Here is a 24,939-nt window from a genome sequence, read left to right as displayed (position 1 = left end):
TGTGACAGACACCATTGGTTGGCAAATTTAACAGCCATTTCTCCCTTTCTTTCTTGCTAAGAGAATCCCAATTTGTTTACCCTCCACCAGGTGGAAACATCCTTCAGCGATGCTGGATTACTCCCTAGCTGCAGGGGGAAATCTTGATTACTCTAATCCAGGCAGAGTGGTTTTATTTTCCTTGCAAAAAATTGCTTCAGGCATGGACTTGTGATGTAATGTTGACCAGTGAACTATAAAGCAACATCTGTTTGGGGACTTCCAGAAATATATTCCCATTCTGAATAAAGGAAAAAAACTGGATGTTCCAATTTTCTAACTGGTCACTGTTTTGTGGTTGTGATGCTTTGAACTGCTTTGAACTTGGCAGCCCACATAAGAGGACAGGAAGATGGGAAAAAGTCTGGGTCCATGACAAGTCACTAAACTGCTGAATCAACCAACTTTGGAATCTATCTCTAGATTTCTTATAGAATGAGACAACAAATATTCTTGCAGCTGTCATTTTCAATTGTTTTTCCTGTTACTTGCCGCCCAAAGCACTCAAACTACTATAAAAGTCCACCCCCAACACTAAAAATTCCAGTTCTGCCATAAGCCCACTGATGAACATATACAGTCTTAAAATAATTCAGTCACCCACACTAACAGCTTCCTCTGTGTCATATGGTTAGAGAAACATTTTTGTATCATAAGAGATATAGTGTTTGGGGGAATTTTACTTTGTCTGCTAAACAAAAGGTGATTTTTACTTTATTAAGATATCAGGAAAGACAAATGGTATCAGAAAGAGTTTGCTCTTAACATGTAAGTTCTACATAATAACCCTTTTGTATAGTCATAATGCATATTCTGAGAAGTCTTTAAGCAATAAAACCACATTAACTTTATAGTACTTAATCACGGGTTTGTTTCCCAACCTTATCTAATTGTAGAATCCCCTTCTCTTTACATTAAACATATTAAGTGATCCAGCAGAATGAATGCTTCTCAAAACAACCTCGAGAAGCATTAATTTACACTAAGAATTTTTACTTCAATACAACGGAACAAAATATATTGAAAAACTTCACCATTTAAGCTTCCCTAGCTGTAGTAAAATGTTTTTAAATGAGAATAACTAACAACTATTGAATGCTTACTCTGGATGGGGCACTGTCAGAGCCACTTTAACTCATGAATTGCAGACACTCGGTTGCAGAACCTCATTTAACCCATGAAGAAAAAGAGGCACAGAAAGACAAGAGGCCCTATTATCCTTTGACTTATGTCACTCACACTCTTCACAGTTCCAGAAAAGGATGAACTTTATCTTACACTTAACACTTGTGAGCAAAATCCTATTGCTAGAAATGTGTTCCTTGCACTGATTGACATTGGCTACCGGTAACTTGGTAAACCCTCTTAGAATCCCGTGTGGGAATTCAGTGTCAACTAGCATCTGAAAACCTGGGCTGATGGCTCCAGGATGTGGCAGTGTTGATATGATCTGAAGACACTTCTAATTAAAAACACAGTTGTAGTTAATTAATCCTGACACAAACAGCTACAGTCTTCCTCTTAACAGCATTTGCATTTGTAGAAATCCTTTGGTATTGTTTAGGTTTTAATTCATCTTTCATGAATAAAAGAAAAGATAGTTGAAGTTTAAAAGGTTTCTAAGCATCTCAACACAGTGTGTTTCTTGAAGATTCGGAAGTATTCCAAAATGCTGAGTACACAGTGGGCATAAAAATAGACATTTGTCAGCTGGCTTCTACTGCTCCATATTTTTCAATAGTCTTTCTAACCAGTAAATCCATTGCCTCAGAAATACATCTTAGTTAAGTACAGTGAAGATCATCAAATAAAGGTAGAATATCTATGTCCTTATAATGCCTTAAAGTATTTTACTAGCCTCTTGTCATTTGACTAGCAATCAAGTGATGAAATGTCTTTTAATACCCGAAGTAAACCTACACAGCCAAACACCATGATGGAGTTTGATGGAGCTATAAGTACATTTCTCCATGTACTTATATTAACATAAATAGACATCGTCAAGGAAGAAAGACAGTTAAGTTTTAGATGAAGAAACTATAATTGTAACTCGAAAACAAATATATAAATTTTCTTCTAAGGTCAAAAGGCTTGGCTTAAGAGTGTATTATGTTTCAAGTTAAATTCTAATGTTCTCCTTCACACAAAGTATTGTATTAAGGTACTTTAAGAGGCAGGTAAATAGCACATAAATATAACAATCACCTCCATTTATGCCTTTTTCTTTTCAATGTGTTTTGCATATTTTTTATTTTTAAAAAGTATGATACTGTTGCTAAAATGGGAAGACATACAGATGTTCTTGTACTGATGTCATTCTAAATATAGAGGGAGATGTTTTGGAAAGCTTCAAAACATCTTTCAGAATTAAGCTGGAGGCTGGGGAAAGGGGTAGAGGTTATCAGATCCAATCTGCAGATGATATCTGATATGTCTTCAATTTTTATTTGCTTATCAATCCTCAAAACATTAAAATGATGTGCATTCCTTCATAGCTACATCTCTACAATCCTAGCAGGCCCCCTGAAGTATCATCAATGTATAAGACAAGTATCATCAACGTATAACGCAAGTGTTGCTCACAGAAGTGGGTGTTAGGAGATTTTGCCCACTCCTCAGAAGGCTATGACAGAACTGTCACTGGACCTCCAGACATCCTTGCCTCTGGGCTGGACAGCTGCCATTACAGCTTTGAAAAGTAAAAAAGCCATACAACTTAAAAAAAAAAAAGTCAAGCCATCTTGAAAATCCAAATTCTGCTTAAAAATAATATACTGGTTTCTGAGAAACAGAAACACCTTTAAGGTGTTGCAGCTTGACGGTAGGCAGTTGGAGACCTAGAGAAATATCACAAGTTTTGCAAGAGCCCTTAAAAGCAAATGTACCAGGTTAAGTTTGAGATAAGTTTCCCAAGACAAATGCTCTGCAAACTGCTCATTTCTATCAACCTTATTTATATTATTTTCTTTGTTTAAAGATCTGTGGAGTTATAATCGACATACATTAAACAGCATATATTTCAAGGGTATGGTTTGATAACTTTCGACATATGTTCACACCTACAGAACTATCTCCACAATGAGGACGATGAATAAATCCATCAGACCCAATAGTTTCCTTATATCCCTCTGTAATCTCTTTCTCCTATGCCTCTCCAATCACCCTCTTCTAACCCAGACACCACTGACATGAACTATACACTGCTAGAAAGTTAACTTGTATCTTCTGGGATTTTACGTACATGAAAATGAGTACATATGGTATGTACTCATTTTCTGTCTGGCTTCCTTCACTCAGCATAACCATTTCGAGATTCACCCATGATGCTACATGCATCGGCTGTTTTATTGTCAAGTAGTTTTCCACTGTATGGATATATCACAATTTGTTTATCCATTTATCTGTTGCTAGGCATCTTCGTTGTTTCCAGTTTGGGGCTATTACAAATAAAGCTCCAGGGAACATTCATGTATAGTTCTTCTGTGTGGACATATGCTTTCTTCATTCTTGGGTAAACACCTAGAAATACAATGGCTGGGCCATATGTTAAGGAATGTATGTTTAATTTCTTAGGAAACTATTAAACTGTTTTCCAAAGCAGCAGTACCATTTTGCATTCCCACCAGTTATACGTGAGACCCAGTTGTGCCATATACGCAAAAACACTTGGCATAGTTGCCCGTGCACCCCAACTACTGAGCCTGCGAGCCTAGAGCCCATGCTCGGCAACAAGAGAAGCCACTGCAATGAGAAGCCTGCGCACTGCAACGAAGACCCACCACAGCCAAAATAAATAAATAAATTTTAAAAAAAAACTTGGTATTTTCAAGTTTTTTAATTTAACTTTAAGTTTTCTAGGGGTGTGCCATGATACGTCCTTGTGGTTTAAATACACATTTCCCCAATGAAAATGATGTTGAGCATTTTTTCATGTGCTTATCTTCCATTTGTGTATGTTCTTTGGTGGAACATCTGTTTAAATCTGTACCCCATTTCCACTGGGTTACTTTTCTTATTATTGAGCTACATAAGTTATTTACATAGTCTAGATACAGTCCTTTGTTTGATATCTGTTTGGCAAGTATTTTATCCCAGTCTGCATCCCGCATTTTCGGTTTTTTTAACTGTGCTTCTAAAAGAATAAAGACAATTTTTTCCTTTATAGTTTTTTTGCTATTTGTGTCTTGTTAAAAATCTTTGACAAAACCAAAATCACTAAGCTTTTTCTCCTATTCTTCAAGAAGTTTCTACAAATCCAATAGTTTTTGTTGTTGCTGCTGTTATTTTTAATATATATCTGTCCTCGCACTACGGTAAAAACTGCTCTTTCCTTTCTTTCATATCTTCATGAACACCCATTTCCTACAACTGAGTAAGGCCAGAAGGTGTTGCTCATTTTTTATTAGATGAGGAGTGCGCTTATCCCCTTCTTTTGAAAAACTAATTCAGAATAAGAAAGAAATGTGCAACATTGTATAAAGCGTGTACGGTCATAAAAATTACTGTTGAATTCCAAGAAACCTCCTGCTGATATAAGCGATGGTGTAAATGTTCAAAGAAGTCTAGGGTATAGTGCATTGTTTCCTTAAAGTGTGTTGGGACTATACAAAAATTGACCCTGGCTGAAAAGAAAGAAGATTTTAAAGATTAAAAATAGATGCCATGTTCAATCTTCTGAGACGGTATTTAAAACTGAAGACTAAATACTTTAAAATTTTGGATAAGTTGCTTCCTGCCTTCCTTTAAGAAGTATTTTCCCCCTGGGGAGTCATGACATTATAACTGCAAAGTGGTGTGCTTTCTTAACTTTTTAAGAGGTATGTACTTACTGAAATATAAATATTATGTGTTTATTCTTTTCATAATAATTTTTCAAAGCGAAATGGAGGCAAATGATTTAAAATAGGAAAGAATAGTATTTCAATTAAATTCAACAAAATGTTGGTTTCCTACTATGTGTATAACCAAACAAAGCACCAGTGTTGGCCATGAAGAGACAGAAAGTGGAATAATAAATGAAATCTGTTGTTTAAAATATTAACTACTTACGGGTGTCCTATTAGTTGAAAAGACGTATAACCTCATGTAATCCACACCTAATGAAGAGGTCAGGATATGTAGAGATGATTTGTGCCTGGAGGGAACAGAAAAAAATCATTTACATCAAGAAGTGGTAGAGAATAAGGATTAACAGAGCATGGTTAGTTTAGGGATTATCTCAAAAGAAACTATAAGAAGACAAGGAGGCCAAATAAAGAGTTCTTTTATCAGATGCAAAGTGTCAATGACAAGTAAGCATGTCAACTCCATGAGTCATTGTGCTAGAGCCTGGATTGACAAGGATGGAGGAATACAATTAAAAACTGTCCTTAGAAGATTAGCCAAACGATAGTAAGAAGAATGGCTCAGAGAGAAGAAGGAATAAAGAAAAAAATACATTTGCATGTATATTTTGCATGGAGGGTGACCAGGCTAGGTAGGAAGGTCCAGCGGAAATTTAAAAAAAAAAAAAAAAAAAAAGGGCGAATCAGAGCTATTTTAAGGAATGATGCACTCTGCTTCACTATATGTTCCATGATTATTAGGAGCCACATTTTCCTTATTCGTCCTTACATTCCCAGAAGTTAGCACGATGAAGTAATGAATAAATGAATATTATCTCTACCTTAAGAACACTATTGTTCTTAATCCACAATTACAGTCATAGAGTTCAACCTTCCCCTCTTAATAATTGATAGAACAGGTAGACAGAAAATTGGTAATGCTACAGAAGACATGAATAACACTATCAACCAACTTGACCTAATTGATATTTATAGAATACGCCACACAACGATAGCAGAATACATACTCTCAAGCGCACACAAAATATGTACCAAGATTGACTATATATGGGCCATAAAAAAGTCTGAATGAAGTTAAAGGTATTTAAATGATACAAAGGTTATTTTCTGACCAAGACAGAATTCGATTAGAAAGCAATAACAGAAAGATAACTGAAAATTCCTTCAAATATTTGGAAACTAAATAACATACTTCGAAATAACTTTTGGTTAAAAAAGAAATCAAAAAAGAAATTTAAAAAGTAGTTTTAACTGGATGAAAATGAAAACATATATCAAAATTTGTGGGATGCATCTAAAATAATACTGAGAGGGAAATCTAACACTAAACACCTATATTAGCAAACAAGAAAGGTCTTAAATCAATGACCTCAGATTTCATCATAATAAACTAGAGAAAATAAGAGCAAATAATACCCAAAGTCAGCAGAAGAAGGGAACTAATACGAAAATAAATTTTAAAAGGGCAGAAATTAATAAAGCAGAAAAAAGAAAGAAATAGAGATAAGAAAATCAAAACTGCTTTGTTAAGAACATGAGTAAAATTGAAAAATCCCTAACTAGACTGATGAAGAAAAAAAAGGGATGACAGATAGTTTATTATCTTGATTGTGGTGATGGTTTCATGAGTGCATATAGATATATGTCAGACCTTAACAAATCATACACTTTAAACACATGTATCTTATTGTGTCAATTATACGCCTCAATAAAGCTTTAAAAAAGAAAGTATTGTCTTAATAAAGGTCTCAAATGGCTTATATTTCATATAATGTCTTAGTACCAACTAAAAATGTTAAATCCACATATAGCCTTTTTCTTTTCTAGAGAATTCATGTGATCATGTGAAACAGTTGTGGCTAGTGAGATGTGAGTAGAAGTATCTTGGGTTCTGGGGAAAGCCCTTACTTTACAAATAAAACTGAAATATATCCAACTAGGACAGTCCCTCACTCCAACTCTTGCTTCTACTTTGAAGCTACACATGGTGTCTGGAAGTGTAGCGACCATCCTCTGACTCTGACAAGCAACTAAATCAATGCCAGGCACCACCTCTCTATACGATGCTTCTAACATGAGAACAACACAGCTCAAATGTTAATTTCACTGTTTGTCAGGCTGTATTTGCAGGAAGATACTTACAGATACACTTCCCATATTCTTATGGAGAAGAACATAGCCCTTGCCCATCCTTCTTGACTTATCAGTGTGCTAATAACACTCTTCTACATCTCTACCAGAATTTTACTCCCCTGATTCTCTTTCTGAATCTTTCTGGTCATTTTTTCAGTAAGTCTTAACAAACTACAAAGGTATTCTTGAGAACCCTTGGTATTCTTTCACCAAGCTCTGAAAGTTTAAAAGTAATTCAATGGTCAATAAACACATAAAATATGCTCAACAACATTAGCCACTGGGGAAATGCAAACAAAACCACAACGAGATCCCACTTCACATGCACTAGGATGGCTATAATCCAAAAGACAGATAATAATAAGTGTTGACAAGGATATGGAGAATGGGACCCTATATTGCTGGCAAGAATATTAAACGGTGCAGCCACTTTGGAAAACAGTGTTGAACACAGAGTTATCATTTGACTCTGCAACTAAACTCCTAGGAAACAAAAACATACGTCCTCACAAAAGCTTGTATACAAATGTTCATAACAGTATTATTCACAGTAGGCAAAGCGAGAAACAACTCAAATGTCAATCAACTCATGAATGTACATATAAAAAGTGTTCTATCCACACAATGGAGTATTATTCAGCCATGAAGATGAATGCAGTACTGATATCTGTTAAAACACATTTGAACCTTGAAAACATCATGCTAAGTGGAAGAAGCTAGTTACAAGAGACCTCACATTGTAGGACTCCATTTATACAAAATATCTAGAACAGGCAAATCTACAGAGATATAAAGTAGATTAGTGGTTGTCAGAGGCTGAGAGGAGGAGGGTAATGGGGAGTGATTGCTAATGGATTTGGGGTTTCTTTTTTGGGGTAATGAAAATGTTCTAAAATTGATTGTGGCAATGGTTGTACAATAGTGAATATACTGGAAAACCATTGAAATGCATGCTTTTTAAATGAGTGAATTGTATTAGGTATATGAGTTATATCTTAATCTGCTATACTTTTTTCAAAGTAATCAAACATTCTTAGCAGGAAGAATTTGGTTTTTACTCCCTGCATAGGGACTTACACTTTAGGTAGGTTTGCATGTTTTCACTCATCTCCTAGTGACAAGTTTTGCAAAAGAACTGCTACCAGGAAATGCCCAAGGAACAGAGCTCAGAAACAAGTGTAGATCTCTGCATGTCTCAGTGAGCCCTGGCTAAAAGCCATTTACCACTTACTATTTTAATTTGCAAATATGTAAAAGTATGGCCATGTCATATTGATGAAGATAATTAAGAGTACCTCACATCTGTATCATGCTTACAGTATAGAACCAAAAGGTCTCTTTCAGCTCTAAAATTTTATGAGTTTGCAATGTCATCTGATCTCACAAATCCAAGGAGAAATCAGGCTTAAATTATCATATAATTGTTGTCATTTAACATGTTTGTTTGAACAATGTTTTTCTGAAGCTCAAAATCTTGGATGTTATATTTAGTCAATGAATATACGGAAATCATGCATTTACACTGCAAGCTGATTTCTGGACAATCCTATGGTTAAAAATATGTAATGTGGCAGCCAAAACAATGGTCAAGATACGGAAGTACTTTTCAAAGATACAGAGAAATAAATAGACATAGAAAGAAAGATTCACTTAGCTGATTACCTAGAATGCTGTCTTAAGAATTGATTTTAAAGAGTCAGAAATCACTCACGGGCAGATTATTTTGAGTACGCGTTAGAATCCAAAACATGAATTCACATTTTCCTTTAATCATCTCTTCATTTACAAGTCCAGGCTTTACAATCATTGAGTCCCCAAACCACAGCTTTATCACCTCACCACTCTTCCATTTTTTTCCCCTGATAATTTCATCATGTCATAAAATAAGGCAGTCTTAACTCATCTTCTATTGTCTCAGTTTGTCTCTGTCTTTTTCTCCTTCCTTTGTTATTATAAATTCATAACACCTTAGGCCTGACCTGCCTTAATAGATTCTCAAATGCGTCTCTCCAAAAGAATATAAAGTCCATTGCAGAGAGTCTGACAGGAGGCAGTGCTTTATAAAATTCCAGTATACAGTAGGAAAAAAATACATCCTTTTAAAGTTGAAAGACTTTTTTCCCCTCTACAAAAAAAAAGATACTCAAAGAAAAAAAGCTCCTTTTTAAAATGCCTTGCCCTGTCACTTCATTAATATTTACGTTTTCTCTTATGCTTGTGGCTACTTACTGGCTATCTAAGCGTGTTTCTACCGTAAGGGGCAATTTTTTCCCTAGCTTTTCATGGGCCTTTCAAAAAGTAGATCAATATTCACTCAGTGGGTTTTTGAAGACACCTAATTGCCTTTGATTCTTCTTTCCTAAATATCTTGTTTGATCATGACCTTCCTTTGAACTCCACTTGCTAAGGAATGGGTCTGTGCTTCCTCTCTGACATCCTTCCCTCCCACCCCTTGTGGTTCTTTTGTGCTGATGGAGTGCTGGCAGGCCTGGCTGTGAAATGAAGGTGGCCTGGGCTGCTGTCGGCCCATACGGTGCCAGCACCTTTCCCAGCAGCAGCCACAACCCTGCAGGTGCCCAGCCTAGTGGGCAGAGTGACGGCAGGACTCAATACCTCTCACCCCCCCTCAACTAAGGGCCCCTCGGCACAGCAAATGCTCAACCTCCATGAAGGTCTTAGGGGGTGATCGCCAACCTAATCTGTCTTCCATTCAGCCATCCTTCACAAACCCTTTAAAAGCATCTGGCTCCATTCAGCTGCTACCCTGACCCTGCTAGCATCTATAACCTAACAGGCTGAAATCCCAGGCTGAGCATCCCCTATCCTATGGATATGTCTCTCCACAGCTGTGGATACGAGGCAAAGGCTCAACAGGTAGAAAAGGATCACACACACTGACGTGCAAGTCTTACTTTCGTTATCTGTATCACTTTGAATAATTTACTCAGCCTCTCTGAGCCTCAGGTTCCTTCTCTGCAAAACTGGGAGAGGAAAACCCATCTCACGGTGTTGCAGAGAGGAACAAGTGACAAGTAGTATGTAAAGAGTTTAGCACGGTGCCTGGAGCAGAAAAGCCTCTCAAAAATGGCAGTTGCTATGACTCTTGTGCATGTTATTTTCAAGTACTTTTATTGACGGATAAACTGCCAAAAATCAGCAAGGTATTTCCACTACTGAATTTGTTGCCATAAAAGGCATTTTTGCCTCACTAGCATGGCATTTTGCAAAGTGAAAATTCTTGAGGCCCAAAGGACAACTGTGAATGAATATTTAGAAGTCTCCAACTCAAATGATGCGTTAACTCTGAATTTAGCCTTCTTTCGAAAGAAATCTACATTCATCACACAGAAGACTCGGAACAGATTTTCACCTTGATTCTATAACATGCAAATCCTTTGATAAGAATTTTTAACTCTCTGTGGATCAACATTTCTTGAGCAACTACATGTACCAGGATTTTTCTACAAGCTCCTATATACAGTAATCTCATTTAAATTTCCCAACAACCTTGAGTACTTGGCATCATTATCCACATTGTAGAGGTAATAAAACTGAGACTCAGAGGGGTTTGCCTTGCCAAGGTCACACAGCTAATGAGTCTCATTAGAATTCACGTTTTAGGGGGTTTCCCTGGTGGTGCAGTGGTTAAGAATCTGTCTGCCAATGCAGGGCACACGGGTTCGAGCCCTGGTCTGGGAAGATCCCACATGCCGCGGAGCAACTAAGCCCGTGAGCCACAACTACTGAGCCTGCGCGTCTGGAGTCTGCATGTCTGGAGCCTGTGCTCCGCAACGGGAGAGGCTGCGACAGTGAGAGGCCCGCGCACCGCGATTTAGAGTGGCCCCCGCTCGCCGCAACTGGAGAAAGCCCTCGCACAGAAACGAAGACCCAACACAGCCAAAAATAAATATAAATAAATAAATAAATTTATTAAAAAAAAAAGAATTCACGTTTTATGACTCTTAAAGAATTTTTTGCCATTATACTACTCTAATTTTCATTTCGACAAAATCCTGAATACCCAGGCAATATGGGGTGCCGAGAGAGAAGTCCCAAGGGAAGAGAGGGTAGGCATTAACATTCCTGCGTGGCGAAGCAAGGTTGCTAATGGAAATTTTGGCTAACTGAGGTCTGCTCGAATGGTGGTAACTCTCTTGGACAGCTACCAAGTGAGGCTTCAACTTCTCCTGCAGAAGGAGAACTCAGCCTCCAATGGCTGAAACCACAGAAAATGCCCTAGAGGCACCACAGCCTTTGCTCAGGCACCTGAAGGAGTATTCAGGGCATCATCATCGTCACTTTGTCCTGGATAATGACAGGCTCTGATGAAGCTGCAAGCTCTTGGAGATCTTCCCAGAGTCTGGCTTCTGTGAAGGGGGTATCTGCTTGGTTTGGAAAAAGATGTCCAAGCTCTTTTCAGGACAGATTTTTTTTACCTGTAAAGTTTTGATATAGATTTGTTGCTCCAATTATAAGAACATTTCAAATAACAACAAGTGCTGGATATCAACACTTTCCTAGACTACATTATAAACCTAAATCTTGCCCATACCAGACCAGCCATGTTTTCAATGTTAATGGTGGTCTACTAACAGACCAGGAAAAGTATTTCACAGTTATGGCAGTTAATTCTCCCAGTATAGCATCTGGCATTACACAGTACTCAGAGAAGTACTTAATAAAAAATTTAGGACAAACAGGAAGATAGCCAAACTACTCAATAGTTGGCAAAAGAAATGTACACGATGTACATTACCATTTCCTTACAAACGCATAGCATCCTTTAACATTCATCTACAATTCTGGGAAAGAATTCTATTCAAAGACTTTTCTCTGTTGGCTGCCTCTCTATTTTAACCGCAGAGTTACTGGACTTTTAAAATTATGCTCCTAGCATTAAAAATATGATTAAATGTGAGCCAGGATTTTAAAGATGTCAATAGGCTATAGAGTTTTCTGTGGTGTGTGTGTGTGTGTGTGGGGGGGGGGGGGGGGGGGGGATGTCCTGGGCATTGTGCTGGAGTTTCATATAAATTATCTCATTCAACCTCACTGGAGATGTTCTCATTCTTCTTATACAGATGGAAACTAAGGCTGCAGGTACCTACTCCCCCCGGGGAAATAGTAACTCATTAACTTCCCTTCTCCTTCCCCAGACTCATCTTTCATAAGCAGCTGCATCATCACATGCACAAAGTTATGGGTGCCAGAGAAGGCAGACTGCCCTCAGCCTTCCTCAGGGACTATCAACTCCCATCGCTTCAATCAACTGTCCAGTTGCCTCTTCTCTCCTCTAACACAACTGTCCAGCTCTTAATATTACTTTCTTTGGCAACTGTCATTTTCTCCTAACTGGATTTTCTAACTCTCCTGATTCCCCTCTCCAACTCACCCTTCATGCTACCCTCAGAGTTTCAACATGGCAAATCTAATGATCTACTTCTTCTGTGGTTGAGACTTGGGTGGTTCCCACTTACAGGCACCACAATGACCAAACTCTTCAGCTTCCTTTCCATCCTTTGCTACCATTCCTCCCTTGACAGTCTACGCCCTGATCAGCCATTCTTTAAACATGTTCACTTCCAGGTATGAAATTTTTATCATAACCCATCTACCTACCAAAGGCGCAATTCTCTACTTTCCTATTTTCCCCTCAGTCCCCCACTCCACAACACAATGCCTGGCTCACAGTAGATGCTCAAAATATAGCAATTCCTCTTCTTTTCATCTTCCCTGCTTGTGGTCCTGCAGCATTTGTTTATGGCACTGACATTCCTTTTAACCACCGTTAGTTCTCTCACCCAGCTCCCCGGGCAGAGATCCCCATCCACGCATTTCTTGTTATCTCATTGCCTGGCATAAGGTCTGGCATATAACAGTCCCCAGTGAAGGTCTTCTGAATAAATAAGGACTTTGGCAGAGAGGCAGCACATCCTAAAGACGTAGGAGCAGGCTCTAGATCTCTTGGACCACATTCTGGAAGTACTTGCGGAGCCCTGCAATTTCATCAACGGTCTTTAACAATGGACATCTCATCAATACAGGGGGGAACCATTACATTAAAATAGTTTTACTCCGAAATGTTATAAATCTGTAAGCTAGGGCCTCAAATATCAAGAGGGATGTCACGCTGATTAGCACAAAAAGCCCCTCACACTTTATAGTGGGAGTTGACAGCAAATGCCTCTGTTGGGTTCTCTCCCTAACTCCAAAACTTTTCCTTACAAGTCTCTCTGCAGAAGTAGAAAGCTAAACCAACTGTGCAATACCCACCATCCCCACCTTTACCCCGGCTGAGAATACTTATCTATTTTCTGAGCCTGCAAAGATTTTCATCCCAAGTAATTTGCTTTGAAAGCAACAATTGTGAAAATGGACTCTCTTCATTCTGCTGATAGTGATAAGCTAGAATAATAATCAAGTTCAGTGACCTCTTAGCAGAACCAGCAGAGATGGAACAAGGGTCACCTGCAAAAAGACATCGTCTTGAGAGCATTTCAAGAGGACATTTTCACATGGCTACTCTGAAATCACTTTTGTTTTTTGTTTTTGACATGGGAGCAGTATACCTCCATGGTAGATTTCTTAGCATTAAGAATTCGGGGCAGGTGGAGAAGGAGTCTAATGAAATGGTATTTAAGGGAAAGCTTCATTTTAAGGTATCCTTTATAAGGATAGCGCAGATGGTACCATCATCAGAATATTAAGATCCTTGATTCTTCTCCTTTTCTGCCCCTCACTAGACATTTGGGGTTTCTTCTGGCAAACAAAGAAGAAACGAGAGAAAGGGACATGAAAGTCATGTTTATTAATTAACAGATCTCTCTTTAAAGTATTTGGTGAGGGATGAGGCAAAAACTGATCATGTAAATAAGATTTGGGGAGTTAACTGGTGATTCACCAATGATGGTCAAGAAGAAATTAGCAGCCCATTCAGTGATACTGTCACCCTAATAATTGTAACAGATATCAAAAAAAGATAAAGCAGAATTACCACCAACCCTTTAAAAAAATATAACAGACAACATTTATTAACAAACACTTATAGCACTTACATTTGCCAGGCACTGTTCTAAGCATTTTACAGTTATTAACTCACTGAATCTTTATAACAACCATGAGTTTTTAGTGAGTTAGGTGGTGTTATTATTACCCACATTTTACAGATGAGGAAATTGAGACACACAAAGTATAGGTAATTGTCCAAGGTCTCACAGCAGCAAGCAGAAGAGCTAAGGTTCAAACCCAGGCTGTTCAGATCCAGAGTAGGTGCTCTAACATGTGAAAATGTCCTTCTGAAACACTGTCTCCCCAAGATCATATGCTGTGCCCAGTTTTGTGTTACACAGTTTATAGCCATTATGTTATTTGATTCTTTCAATCACTGTGCAAGATAGTTTTAAGTCCCCTTTTTATACATGAGAACACTAAGCCAGGGTGGGTAAAGAAACCCACCAAAGGAACAAAGCTTATAATTGGCAGAGCTAATGCTTAGACCGGGTCTATCTGACTCCAGAGTTCAGGCTCTAAACAACTACTCTGTGCTATAAACTTAAGTTAGAGAGTCAGTACCCACATCTATATAATGGGTACAATAACACTGTTCCTGAGTCACAGTATCATTAGAATGATTAAAAAAATTTAAATCATTTTATAAATTGCAAAGCTTTACACAAATGTAAGGAGATAGTGGAGTAACCAAGGGAAAGTAAGCATCCGATGACTAAGATAGACTAAATCCATTCATTCATGCAACAATTATTTTTGAGCCCTTGCTATGTATCAAGTATAATAGCCTAGGTGCTGGGCACCCAAAAGTTCTCAGAAACAATTAGGAGGGTCCTTGCCTTCAAGTAGGGCTCCTGGCAAACAAAGAAAAGACAAGAAAGCAAAGGACATGAAAGTCACGTTCATTAATTAGCAGATCTTTTCAAAGTATATGATGAAATAATTCATTACAATATAGTGGGATAATCTAAAGTGTTGAAATCCAAAGACCCCTTCAACCCTGAGAGTCAACAACTTAAAAGTTTTTAGCTTCATAACAAGAGATCACCTCTATTTTTCCTTAATTCACTGAGACCACCAGCCTAGGATTACCAGCCACTTTGCTATCCATCTTAGCAAAGTTCAATCTCTATAATAATTATTCTTCACGTTCCCTGCTGTTTCAGAAAGATCACTCTTTTGCGCTCAAGCTGCTCCTCTACCAAATTCTGAATCCTGTTTGCCCTTGCCTGTTTCTCTGATATCCATCACCCAACACATCCACATGGAAATGCTTTCCTTTCTGTCACCTGACACACCACTCTTAACCACCTTCAACTAACTAAAGCCTCCTTTCACCTAAATTCTAAACCAATTCAGTTAATAATCCATGCTAACTTAAAGTTATTTTAGGTTCTTCTTCCCCCTTTTATTCACAAATCTCTCCCACAAGCAGTCCTTTTGCTAAGCCCCTTCATGGCCTTCGACACAGTTACCACTTTTTGCCTCCTGCTTCCAACACTATCTCTGCTGAGTCTTCACATGAAGCCCTATTAAGACAGTCTTCCTCTGTTCCCAGAACCCCCAACTTCACTTGTGAATTTGACATCGCACATTCTGAACACACTCAACTCCTTGATTTTCCTAAGACTGCACTAAGATGGAGGAGTGGTGTTGAAGTCAGAGAGACTGGGGACCCAGGACTGGCTCAGTCAACGTGCTAGCGGAATGACCCTGGATGAATTATTTAATGTTTCTAAATTGTGTTTTCTTCACTTCAAAAACTGGGACTCAAACCTGTTCTCATCCATAAAATTGTTCTGAGAATTCAATGACCTACTGCATTTCAAGCCAGGCACATAATAAGATCTCAGTAAGGGCCAGTCATTATCATGATTACTATTCCTACCACTATGAGGATGACTACAATTACAACTGCTGCTGCTGTTACTAAAGTGCATCCACCTCCTAAGCCACTCCTCTTTCTCCTAAATTGGTTCTTCTTCTTCATTCTATCCTAACAGTAGGCACCTTCCACGATAAGCCCTCAGCCACCCGCTCTTGGGGAATCGATCTTTACATCTACTATAACCTTAATACAACGCCTCATGTTAACTGTGTTCAGAACATCTTCAGTGGGCTGCACTGACATCAGAACATCTTGCTGCACCGACATCACCACCAGTTCACCACACCCATCAGCATTTTCTCCCCCGAGTACCACCAACCTCTGAGAAATACCGTGTCTTCCTTGGAGCCTCACACTTGAAAGCTAGTAATCCAGTGGATCATTTTCCTTTGCATCCCTCATTACCAATTACCATACTCTGGGTGCCTTATCTTTGCTTTATTTTTCTGATTCTTCTCCCCGCTTTTGCTGGGGTTTAAGCCATTACAACATGCTGAATAACCACAATGACCTCCAAGATTTTTTCTGCCCCTATTCTCTTTTCTTTGATGATAAATCCACAACCAATGCCAGTTTAATGCTATTTTTTATCACATGTGCTATGTTTTAGAACTTAAAATTGATTTTTTTAAAAATTAAGGTCAGCGTCCTTACTCTGACATTCAAGTCCTTGATCAGTTCATGCCACCCTCTCTACCCAATGTCGAGTTTAGAAATGGCCAAATGGATGCTCCACTTCAGTCTGTATCTTTTCTTTATCTCCCTGCATAAACTGTGCCCATTTCAGTCCTCACAGTTGAGCTTATTCTATTCTCATCATCCAGATCCCTGCATCCTTTTGAATAATCAAGTTTACACTTCCTTCAAGGTCCTACATAAAGTCTGCCATTTTGTATGTGATTGGAAGGGGAGGGGAGCGGGGGAGACTAACTTTGGGGCTGAGAGTCCAGGTTCGAGTCTTGATGCTGTTTCTGACGAGCCACGTGAACTGAGACAAGGTGCCCAGCCTGTCACAGCCTCAGTTTCTTCATTCCTAAAACACCTGTTGCACAGAGCAGCAATTCTCAAACTGCGGTCTACAGCCCCATGAGGCTAGGGTGGGGGTGAGGGTGTTGGGGGCGGAATGTGCACAGTATCCTCAGATCCTATTAATGCGTTTGCAATGACAAAACTGTTTTGTAATAACGCTAAGAGGTTGTCTGCCTTTGTCATTGTGTTGACATGTGCACCAATGGTGCAAAAGTAAGGGAGGGTAAAAGTGCTGATGCCTTGGCGTGAATCTAGGCAGTGGCCCCAAATTGCCGTTGTAGTCATCGTTTTCTTCCCCACTCAGCGCTGACCGGGAGAAGAAAGAAGAAGAAAAGGTTTGTCTCGCATAAGAATGCCCTGAATGAAGCAGTATGATTGATAATATTAAATCTTGACTCTTCAGTGCTCATCTTTTTAATCTTCTCTGTGACAAAGTGCGTGGTCCACATAAAGCACTTGTGCTGCTCACTGAGGTGCACGGTTGTCTCAGGGAAACATGTTCGTTCAATTGTCTGAGTCGTGTGCCGAACTACAAGTCTACTTCAAGGGGCACCATTTTCACTAGAAATGGCGACAGAGATAAACTCTAGTTACTGGGACTTGGATAGGTGGTAGGCATTTGCCTGAAACTCAAAGAAGCAAGCCTGTTACTTCAAGAAAAACGACTGACAACATTCATTACCAATGATAAAATTTGATCAAGTAAAAGTTAAAATTTTGGAAAACTTGCATCTTCCACTGTGAGCTTGATAGCTTCCTAAGACATAAAGGCTCTTCTAAGGAGACTGGTGATAGAGGAGCACATGTGACATTTAAAAAATATTATGTAGTGAAATGAGTCCACATCTGGAGATCTGCATCATTCATAGATCAATGTTTCCCAAATGACCAATGTATGATGTTACAGTATCATGCATGGGTATGTGAAAGGCAATCAATGGATTTTAAGTTAATACAGTAAAAATGTTAAACAATATACCTCAGATTCCACGTTACAATTAACTTTCTAGACCCCTCCACTTGTTGAGTTTTAGTTTAGCATCAAAGAGCAATATCCACAATTATTTGAAAAGGATATTAAAATATTTCCTCCTTTTCCACTACATATCTGTACAAGGTCAGATTTTCTTCATAAATTTCAACCACAACAATATATTACAACAGATTCAATGTAGAAGCAAATACGAGAATCCAAATATCTTTTGTTAAGCTGGACATTAAAGAGATTGGCAGAAATGTAAATCAGTGCTATTGTTACTGCATTTTAAAATTTTATAAATTATGGTATTTTCATTAAATATATGTTATTTGTTAACCTGATGAGTTTATTATTTTAAATGAATTAATAATTTTTAAGTGTTTTATTTTAATTCTGAATATAGTAAATATCTATATATCTATATCTACCTACCTATCTATACATGTATATATAGATACATATACACACACATATATATATACATAACCCACACAAACAAAAGCTTTTTGGGATCCTCAAGGAATTTGAAAAGTCTCAAGGGGTCCTGAAACCAAGAATTTTGAAAACTGCTGTCACAGAACTGTTTTGAAGGTTAAGTGTGTTTCCTTATATAAAACGTCCAGCACAAACTCTGGTAGCTAATGGATGCTTCATAAATATTAGGTTTCTTACAAACATTTAAGCATAATGTGTTCCAGAATATATGTTCATATGTTTCTGTAGCTCATCCAATGAGATTAAAATAACTTGTTCAGGAGAAGATCTCCTAGCGTCCAACCATTTAGCTGGGTATTTAATAGGTGCTTAATTAATGATTTATGCAGTTAAATATATACACAAATTCCATTTTTAAAAGCTTCAGTTGTCAAGATGCAACAGTAAATTTCAAATACAGAGACATTTGCACTTAACTTTAAAGATAATACTTTAAATCACTCCAATAACCCAGCCCTGGAAACCACTTTTTCATTTTATTCATCCAAACCAATACCATCTCTTGCCTGGATTATTTCAACCATCTCCTAAACAACCTCCCTGCCACCACCCTTGCCACTCTTCAGCACTCAACACAGCAGCCAGAGTCACTGTGTTAAATAATGATGGAGATCATGTCTCTACCCTGCTCGGAACCTTCCTATCGCTTTGTACCTAGCTCCGAGCAGAGCCAGCATCCTTGCCATGACCACCGCATCTTGCTCCCATCACCCCTCTGAACTCACCTCCCACTGTTCTCCCTCCCGATCAGGCCACTCTGCGCTACCCACCCTGGTCTCCGAGCTATTCTCCTGACACACTAGACCTTTCGCACTTATTATTTTCGTCTCTGGAAAATGTTGCTCCAGAGAGCCCTCATTTCTTTCAGGAGGGAAACTTTCCCTGGAAACCCATTTAAAATTTCTAGCAGCCAGCAGTCCAGATACCCACACACGCAGATGCCACCTGACTTCCCCCTCCCCCCACTCCCTCTGTGCGTATTCTCTTTAGCAGTTACCAATATCTAACATACTTCTTGTTTTATTATTTCTTTGTGGTCTGTCTGCCCTACTGACGCTGCAATTTCAGTGAGGATAGGATTTTTGTCTCTTTGTTCTATTATGTGCCTGACCCATAGTAGATGCTCAATATATATTTGTTGAATGGATAAGTGAATGAATAAAACAAATAACTATTAAGACCTTACCGATCCTAATCCCTTCTCAAGAGCTTAAGGGAAGAAGGTATTTTTCTGAGCAGATCACTGGGAAACATTTACAGGGGATCTTGACCTCATCTCCAACTCTCCTATGGGGAGTGTATTTCAGTATCCATGGAAAACGCAATCACTTCAAAAAGATTGGCAATTTTGTTGAAGGCTAGTATGAATTTTTTTGTTCCAAGAATGAAGACTAACAACATCTCAGGGAGCGGCTGGTAATTGACTTAGGCCATCCCCGCAGGGAAAGCAAAATCACTTGGGGAAATAAAGACTGTGATTGGTCAAAATGCAGCATCTTTGACTTAAACTTGAAGAAAATAATACACTGTTTTCTCATTAGATTGGATCCCTCATTTTACCCTGAGAACCTTTGCACTGTGGCTGAAGAGCTTGGAGAAAACCCACCAGGAAGTCATTTAAAAATCAACACGCACCACGAAGGAAGCAAATTTAATTCAATTTCGAGAACACATTAAAAAAGAGAGAGAGCGAGTAAAAAGCATAATGAGAACCTGCCGTCTCAAACTGCAGCCAGGTGGGAGGCCAGTCTGCAGGGAGTGGCCTTGACAACAGCTTTGTGTCTGATGGAGCCTCGGTGCCCTGGGGGAATGACTCGGACTTAATATTGTTACATTTTATCTGGCTCCTGGCTTCAGCTGGCAAAGCCCTCCTTCAGTCAAGCCAGAGTATTCCGATCGTCCGCTCCAAGATACGTGCAGATCTCTCCAAGGTTCTTTCAAAGCTTCTCTACAACAGAGACAGAGCTCATTGCTTCCCTGATAACATTTCCTAAAAGGGTACCAAAGGGCACCTCCCCTGTGGATTTTCTCTCTCCATTAGTTGAAAAGCAGTATTAGCTAGGGTTCCAACCAAAAATCTCTGGGCTCCTTAACAAATTGCTGACAGCAAGAAGGTAGTATCACATGGAGCAAACCCTGGACATCTGTGGGGTATATTTCTTCCCTCTGCCACTTACTAGGTATACGGACAAGTTCTTTAACCTCTCTGCCACAGTACCGTTGCCCCTTAAAAGAGAGATCATAACATGTCTCCATCTTAGAGAAATGCTGGAAGAATTAACAGAAATAAGGCAAGTATGTGGGGTGTGAACAACAAGGGCTATGTTCAAAAGTTAGTTAATAAAGTGAAAACTTGCATAAGCTCAAAATGTCATTTGCACCCTAGAAACCACACACGGTTCTCAGCAAGATGCTTAAACTTTGCAAGTGCCAGGGGAATTGTGTCAAGCCTCCTAAGACACGTCTCTCTGGGGCCAAGACTCACCGAGAGGAACTGCTAGCAGCATCACCCATGAGGCTTACTTTTTTATTTCTCTCTGTCTCCTTTTCTTGAGAGGGGCTGAGGGAGAGCAGCAAGTACATACAGTGAAACGCATACACCATGGTACTCTTCTGTAAAGCACACAGCATAGCGGCTGGTATAAAGCAAACATCCCATATGTTAGCCATTGTTATTAATTACTGTTTCTGGTTATTTAACTACTTAACATAAGGCTGGGGTGGGGGTGACGGGGTGCCACATAAGGACTCACGGAATCTGTGGGAGCCTGGAAGTGACTCTCTGGCTAGTGGAAAAACAGTCAGCCGGAGGCATCCAGGAGAAAAGAGGAAATCATGCATTCCATCCGGGAACTTAAGAAACCCCCATCTGCGGGTAAAATCTTCTGGTTCTCAGATCTTTTTCCCATGGAATTCAAAGTCAGGCAGAAAGACCCTGACAAAAAAGAGAGAGGGCTTGGGACTTCCACATGGCCTACAGACCCCACAGGAGCAGGAAATGGGAGCCCTGAACTACCCTCCCCATTGCCCCCCAAAAGGTTGAACATTAAATAAAATGAATATATTATGCAGGAATAATATATTTAAACATCATTTCTTCAGAGAGGTCTTCATTGACCCCCCTAAACTCTTTCCTCCTGATATATATTCCTGTACTAGCAGGTACCACTGCGATCATAATACTTAGCAAACTTGTTTTAGTTACTTGCTTATTATAGGTCTTGCCCACTACACTGTAATTTCAATAAGGGCAATGACTATCTATCTATCTATCTATCTATCTATCTATCTATCTATTTTTGCATGTGTAGTTATATGTGTATACCCAAAAAATGTATACATATATTAGCTATTCCACACCTTCAGATTCTCTGCTCTTTTCCTCAGCTTAAGTTTTCACATTAAACCACTTCTAGACTCAGAACTGATTTTTTAATTGCCAAAGAGTAACCTACAACTTGGAGTTTATAAAAACCTTGAATTATACTTCAGGGCTGTAGTTGCTTTGTCTGTGCTAATCATCAAATTGTTTTTGTTTCAGACTTCCCACTTTTGAAGATATATTTCCTGGATTTTATGTTACTCTTTAAAAACATCTAATGCAGAAATCTTGAAAATCTTAAGTGAATCTCTTGAGAGCCTCTCAGTACACCCAAATACATGGAAAAGAATGATTCCCATGAAGCAGTCATTTCATCAAGAATACTTTGCAAAGTACCTAGTGAAATGAGATTTCAACGACTTACAGAAAAGGGAACCTTTCAAAGACACACCTGAAATTCAGTATCCTAATTGTTTGCAAATCCTCGGATTACTTTTATCTTTCTTGATTTGGGACTGAACTGCTAGTTCTGATATGGTTGTCCAGTGGCTAATTATAATCACTACAAGAGAGGGTTTAGGAAAAGTAACTATAAATAAGAACGTATTCAGACTTGAAGTGAGGTTTGGCTAATTTTCTCAACTAAAAATCAGGAAGAAACCAAGACGCAACCTTTCTAAAATGATGAAATGTACCAATAGGTTAAAAAAGTTTAAAGGTTGGGAGTGTCAGTTAAATGCAAGAAATAACCATTTGGAGTTTTCAGATAACCTTCTAAAATAAATTTTATTAGAAGCAAATTGGTCCAAAATTTACATTGTGTGACAGGATTCCTTAGGAAATGTCACATCTTTGTCTTCCTACTGATTGGTCTGATCCTTCTCACATACATCTACACACAGGGTACCAGGGAGAAGGAAAACCATTGGTTTTGCCCCCTGTAATAATATTTAAAGAACTTTAGGTAAATATTCAGCATTACAAGTAAACTGTTCTGTCTCTCCCTCCTCATATTCCTCTCCAAAGACCACTGTATGTATGGTGGGGGGCCTCAAGTGATCTCATAGTGGCCAGGAGTATGGGGATTTTGACAACTTCAGGGAACCTTCTGGATTCTCAGGGCCCTGGGATAAGTGGATGATCTGGTCAGCTCCCTCTTGTAAGGTGTGACTAGCACCTGGATTTGGGGGGTAGGGGCAAATGTTTATAACCACCACCAGGATCCATGTTCCTAACTTCGGGGACCATTTTTAAGGTCAGAACCATGGTAGCCTCTGTAGCCACATAGGGTGTCACGGTGATCTACGGATCCCCTAAACACTAGGCTCAGGCTTGCCTCCTACCACCAGTTCTAAGGTACATCCACACAATGGGAAATTACTCAGCAATAAAAGGCACAAACTACTGATCCAGCAGCATGAATAAATCTCAAAAGCACATGCTAAGTGAAAAAATACAAAACACCATATACAAGGTATAATAATTCCATTTATATGAAATTCTAGAGAAAGCAAAACTATAGTGGTAGAAAGCAGATCAGTGATTGCAAAGGCCAAAGAGTAGGGGAAAGGGACTGACTTCAAAGGGGCACAAGGGGACATTATGAAGGGATGGAAATATTCTACATCCTGACTGTGGAAACGGCAGTTACAGGACTATATATGTATTTCAAAACTCATTAACTTGTTCACATAAAACTGGTGACTATTAATAAATGTGAATTATACCTTAATAAGGCCTGATCTGAAAAAAATATTATAACAGTAGAAAATAAGTGAATCACTTTCTATTTAAACTAATACTTGGAATTAAAACCCTCCATTTCAATGAGAAAAATAATGTATCACCAGATGGCCATAACATGTTGAATTCTCAAAGCTAACAGGTTACACTTAAATGCAACACTTCCCACACTTCCATGCGTACAGGAATCACCTAAGAAATCTGATTCAGTCTGGGGTCGGGCCTGGGATTCTGCATCTCTAAAAAGTCCCAGGGGATGCTAATGTTCCTGGTCCATAGACAGACACTCTGAACAAGGCTCTAATGGACCCACAGCCTTTCCTGCTATCAGAAGCTTTGATTGCTTCCCATGTATTGATTGTGTTTGTTCTCAACATAGATTATGCCAGTTTTGCTAGCGTATCTTAAATTTTGCTTGCTATCTTAATTAGGTAATGTAACTAACTACTGCATGAAACAATGTATTTGGAGCGTGAAAAGAGTTGATTTGCCAAAAACTAAGTTGAATATTTCGTAAAGACTCAATCAAGGTGAGTTTTAAAAATGGTACTCTTGAATTAGATGTAGACAACTATAAAAGACTATAAATTTAGGAGGCTACAGCAGACAGATTGCTTCAAAATCGTGTTTTTAAAAACAGGTTTACTGAAGTGTAATTGACATAAGACAAATTACAGATATTTAAACAGTGCAATTTGATAAGTTAGACATATGTATCAATGCATGACCATCACCAGAAGCAACACAATGAACCTATCCATCACACTCCAAAATTTCCTTGTGTCCCTTTGTTTTTTTTTGTTTTTTTTTTAACATCTTTATTGGAGTATAATTGCTTTACAATGGTGTGTTAGTTTCTGCTTTATAACAAAGTGAATCAGTTATATATATACATATGTTCCCATATCTCTTCCCTCTTGCGTCTCCCTCCCTCCCACCCTCCCTATCCCCCCCTCCCTATCCCCCCCTCTAAGTGGTCACAAAGCACTGAGCTGATCTCCCTGTGCTATGTGGCTGCTTCCCACTAGCTATCTATTTTACGTTTGGTAGTGTATATATGTCCATGCCACTCTCTCACTTTGTCACAGCTTACCCTTCCCCCTCCTCATATCCTCAAGTCCATTCTCTAGTAAGTCAGTGTCTTTATTCCCGTCTTGCCCCTAGGTTCTTCATGGCCTTTTTTTTTTTTTCTTAGATTCCATATATACGTGTTAGCATATGGTATTTGTTTTTCTCTTTCTGACTTCACTCTGTATGACAGACTATAGGTCCATTCACCTCACTACAAATAACTCAATTTTGTTTCTTTTTATGGCTGAGTAATATTCCATTGTATATATGTGCCACATCTTCTTTATCCATTCATCTGTTGATGGACACTTAGGTTGCTTCCATGTCCTGGCTATCCTTGTGTCCCCTTGTAATCTCTCCCTCCCTCCTCCACCTCCCAGGACCCCTC

General features: G+C 38.8%; 1 long non-coding RNA gene across 1 annotated transcript in view; it reads right to left on the bottom strand.

The window, feature by feature from the left end:
- Window positions 1-24,388, bottom strand: part of LOC309622903 — a 104,944-nt gene extending 80,556 nt beyond the window's left edge. The window contains exon 1 of the long non-coding RNA XR_014241207.1: window positions 14,116-24,388. This is a non-coding gene — a long non-coding RNA (uncharacterized lncRNA). The remainder of the gene's footprint in view (window positions 1-14,115) is intronic.
- Between the last annotated feature and the right edge of the window lie 551 nt (window positions 24,389-24,939).

The sequence above is a fragment of the Balaenoptera borealis genome (genome assembly GCF_965194805.1).
Source record: "Balaenoptera borealis genome assembly, chromosome: 2".
Taxonomy (NCBI): Eukaryota; Metazoa; Chordata; class Mammalia; order Artiodactyla; family Balaenopteridae; genus Balaenoptera; species Balaenoptera borealis.
Note: the sequence above shows the minus strand (reverse complement) of the source record. Positions and strands in the feature narration are given on the sequence as shown.